Raw genomic sequence first — 5000 nt, forward strand, 5'->3', positions numbered from 1 at the left:
TTGGGGATGGGAGTGACATAAGATGTCTTCCAGTCCGCGGGGCAAGAGTGTTGGGAGAGTGAGGCGTTTATTATGGAGCATAGCGGTGTTGCTAGCTCTACAGCAAATTCCTTGTAAATTTTTATAGGAAGGTCAGTGGGTGTGGTGGATCTTGGTTTAAATTTAAGTATTCTCTTAAAAACATCCATCGCCTGGACAGTGTGTGGAGGGGAGGGAGCGGGCAGATAGGCAGGAAGCGGAGTGGTGTGGAGGGGAGGAAAGGTTTGACAGATAGCAGCAAAGTGATCGTTCATCTCCTGAGCCGCGAGATTAGCAGGAAGGTGTGAGGTGCAAGGAAGGGATGAAGTGTGCTTTTGTAAGCCACACAAAGCTTTGATCTTAGCGTACCACTGTCTGTTGTTGGTCAGCTTGAGGTGGTGTATCTTGTCTGGGTAATAGCTTGCCTTTGCATTCTTAATCTCCCTGATTACTCTGTTTCTTAGTTTCCTGTAAAGGACCGGGCAGGAGTGGAACGCCCAGGTCCGCTGACGCATGAGTCTTTTAATGCGGGGCGTCATCCAGGGAGCATCAGACGGGTGCGTTGTGACGCTCTTGGCTGGGAAGTAGTGGTGGAAGGCTGCTGTAGTAGTGGCGACGTAGTTTTGCCATTTTAAGTGGACGTCCTCCTCATCCAGCACCTCGGTCCACGGGTGTTGTGTCACCCACTGCCCAAACTCCCTCATGGCTGAGTCAGGCATGGGGCGGTGGGTCCTGGTGACAGCTGACCGGGGGGTCGAGGTGGTGGGTGTGGGTGACCACAGTATGGAGAGGTGGGTGCTCCGTCCCATGGGAGGCAGCGGCTTGGGTGGCGAGTACTGCTGGCCCAGGTCTGTGAGGATAAGGTCGAGGATGGCTTGCTGGTGGGTGGGGAAGTCCACGACCTGGGTGAGGTGTAGCTGGTGTAGGATATCGTTGATATCTAATCTGTTAAAGTCCCCACAGATGACCAGCTTGGCAGCAGGATACCTCACCCTCAGGGCATCAGCAGTGTTGATGATGTGAGCGGTGAGCAACTGTGCAGTGGCGGCTCGTGGGGGTGGTACACGACGCAGACTATGATGGAGGCCGTGTTGTTGGGATGGGAGGGGGGCGTGACTCTCACCCACAGGGCCTCCACACCGGCAGGGAATATCGACAGGGAGGTGTGAGGGGCTGAGGGCAGAGCGGCAGAAGACGGCCACTCCCCCCCTGCGCCCTGACCTGAGGTGATGGTATAGCTGGTAGTCCTGCATCGTGCACACCTCAGGAACAATCTGCCACGCCTCAGTAACCGCCACAATGTCCGCACAAGTAGATCTCACCGTCACAATCACTTCGTCCATCTTGTTGGCCAGAGACGTTGCATTAAATAAGAGGAGTGAGGGAAGACTATACCACGTTCTCGGCACCTCAAAGTGTTTGTATTCCCTCTTCTCCACCCTGCGGTCGTCTCTGGCACTGGAGGTCACTACCTTGATGGGACGCACCACACTTTTGCCTCCTCTCGATCCACGGTTTCGAAATAGTTTTAAGGACTTAAGGCACTGTATCACGTTGGGTGGCGGGTACCCAGATCCTCGTCTACGACGCAGGAGGTAAATGCGTTCGTATGTTTGCACTGAAGCACTCATTTTTCTTTATGTATCACACGCATTCGCTACAAGTGTTCACAAAAACAACAATCCCACCAGATCGAGCTCTCAAACTAAACGCTAAAAGTTGAAAACAGAAAAGTAAAAAAACAAAACAAACTGAGGTCACTATCACTAGGGGGCGGGGAAGGCCAACAAGTAGGCCGAGGCTGCTCGAGAGCGCCAAGGTCACACGTCCTGCCCGTATGAGGTCAAGATGATGTGTGTGTGTGTGTGTGTGTGTGTGTATGTAAGTGCAGGTGGGTGAGTGGTTGGGTAGCAATATAGAGAGAACGTGTACTATATTGCATGAAATATATAGGTACGTATATTATGTACTCGTGTGTATATATGTCTATGTATTATATATACTACACGTGCATACTGAAAGGGTCCTCATGTTTCAGACGCCCCCAGACTGCAGCTGGTGTCCCCATTCCTTCGTAAAGCAGAGGCGAGATAAGGCTGCCATTCCGCCTCTTCGTGCCTGAGTGGCATTTTTTACCCTTCTTCCTTCCTTACGGGTCTGTGACGGAGTGGGTTTCGCGCCACACCGAGGTGCACTCCCGCCACTCGAAGCACTCCCTGTCATGGCCATTCACACCAACACTCCCCCCGGGTCTTGTGAGCTCCCAGGTAAGAACATAAACCTAAACACCTGCAAACTGCCTCCCTCAGGTGTCTCGTGCCGCGGGGCGTGACTGTCTCCCAGCGCCAGGTGACGCTCAACACTCTCCTGGCGGAGTCTTATAACCAGCGGCACGAACATCTTTTCTTCTTCTTCTTCTTCTTCTTCTTCTTCTTTCTCTCTTCTACCAACAGTACGAACACCTTTTTGTTCTCTTCCTTCTTCTTCTTCTTCTCTTTCTTCTTCGTCTTCTTCTTCTTCCTTTTCTTCTTCTTCTTCTTTTCTTCTTTTTCCAGCGGCACAAACACTTTTCTTCTTCTACTTCTTCTTCTTCTTCTTCTTCTTCTTCTTCTTTTTCTTCTTCTTCTTCTTCTTCTGCTTCTTCTTTTCAGTCTTTTCAGATTCGGTAACTTCTTGACCTTAACTATTACCATTTTGCTGTTTTTTTTTATTTATTTATCAATCTATCATTATTCTATTTATCTATTATTGTTCTACGTATCTATCTTATTTATTTTCAATTTAATCGTCTTCTTTCTCTAGTCATCTTTTAATTCGTCTATGTGATGTCGATGTTTTGATGTTTTGTTGTGTTTTTTGACACTCCGTCGCCAGGCCCGGTTGTACTATTATATACCGTCCTCCAATAGTTTTTTTCTCTCTCTCTCTCTCTCTCTCTCTCTCTCTCTCTCTCTCTCTCTCTCTCTCTTCCTCTCTCTCTCTCTCTCTCTCTCTCTCTCTCTCTCTCTCTCTCTCTCTCTCTCTCAACTCCTCCCTTACTACCGTCCCTCCACCTCTACTTTGGCACTCCTCCCCTTCTCCAGCCCTGTACCTCCACCTCCATCACTCTCCTCCCACACAGGTTTATAATTCGATCTATTTTGACGTGTGGCTCGATACTGACATTATTTCCGCAGCGCTATTCAATCAGTTAATCAATTAATTAATCCCAAAAGCCCCGCCGCCTTTTCACGTTGACTCTACACACTAACTCGCGACACAGAGCTCGATACTAAAGGTTACTAATAACGTATTCCTGCGATGAATTTCCAAAGGGCAGTAACTCATCATCATAATTATCATCAGTTTCCGTTATTCTGCAGTGATAAAGGCCTTACCAAACCATGTTGATTCTATTCATCTGTCTAGTTATTAATTTGTCTTACAATTTGCTTGTCTATCTATCTATCTGTCTATCTCTTTATTATTTTATCTGTCTACCTATCTATCTGTTTATCTGTCTGTCTATCTGTCTATCTATCTATCTATCTATCTATCTATCTATCTATATATCTATCTATCTATTTTTCTGTCTACCTACGGATTTACTTATCTGTTTATCTGTATATGTATCTATCTTATTTATTTATTTATCTACACATCTTTCTACCTATTTATCTATCTACTTACCTACCTACCTCCCTACCTATCACCTGCCTGTCAGCCTCAACTATTAACACAAATCACCACAAAAGCGCCAGATAAGTACGTACAAATCCCTAAATTCGTGAGAACAATACACTAAACAAGTGGCGACCTCCCCCCCCCTCCTCTCTGCCTGCCACCGCCATTGCACCCCAAAAACACAACCCCGAGAGCAAGTTTGCCAGACTGTCTTGAGTTACAGTTTGGGGCCTTGAGATTAGCCTCGTTCCCTACCATTTTTTTTCAGAAGCCGCACCTCCTGATTCAACTTGCCCGCTCCGCACCATCTCGACACGCTGCCAGGCCTTGCTACTCCCCGTTTTCTTTGTGTAATTTTTTTTTTTTTCATCTCTCTCTCTCTCTCTCTCTCTCTCTCTCTCTCTCTCTCTCTCTCTCTCTCTCTCTCTCTCTCATGTGATGTACTGGGGAGACTAAATGGAAAGGAAAGTCTGAGAGAGAGAGAGAGAGAGGAGAGAGAGGAGGGAGAGAGAGAGAGAGAAGAGAGAGAGAGAGAGAGAGAGAGAGAGAGTGCTATTCTTTGTTACTCTAGTTCTGATAACGATGCGGGGACTTTATAAAGCTAATCTTATCCAACAAACTTGTATGCTTCTAGGCAATTCATCCGCCGCTTCCTTCTGCCAACGCTAGTATATATGGAAAAAAAAGAAAAAAAAAGAAAAAAAGAGGCACCACTCCTGCAACAGTAGTCTTTGGGTAACGATGTGGGACTTTACAAAGCAAACGTTAACCAACTACACCAGTACGACGCTCTTCCATGCTTCTAACCAACAGCAGAGCGGCTTGTGTAATTACTCATCAATAATTATCATACGTATTACTTATATTATCAATTACCATACATTTGAGCCTTGAAAGAATAACAACAAAAGTAAATGTTAATGTATACTAATCATATAAAACAAAAGGTGTTTTTAGTACGCCACAAAATTGCCTCCGATGGTCCGGTATTGGAGGTGGTTAGTTGAGTCGTTAAACACAGGAATTCATCTGCCGCTTCCTTCCCTCTGCCAACGCTAAAAGTTTATGAAAAAAAATTTAAAAAAAAAAAAAAGAACAGCAGAGGCACCACTTTCCTGCACGCGCCGCCAGTTTCCAAAAAGAGGTAAACTTATTCTTCCTGTCCACGCAGCTCTGACAACATAAGGCTTGCACGCAGACGGCAGACGAGGGAGAGTGCAGTCCTCATAGTTTAGCTTCCTGATTTTGCTCCTTGCGCTCACAGCTGTCGCGAGTCCAGCCAACGGTCGTTTATTTAGTGAACTATGGTATCTTCATTT

This window comes from Scylla paramamosain, chromosome 3, assembly GCF_035594125.1.
Source record: "Scylla paramamosain isolate STU-SP2022 chromosome 3, ASM3559412v1, whole genome shotgun sequence".
Classification (NCBI taxonomy): domain Eukaryota; kingdom Metazoa; phylum Arthropoda; class Malacostraca; order Decapoda; family Portunidae; genus Scylla; species Scylla paramamosain.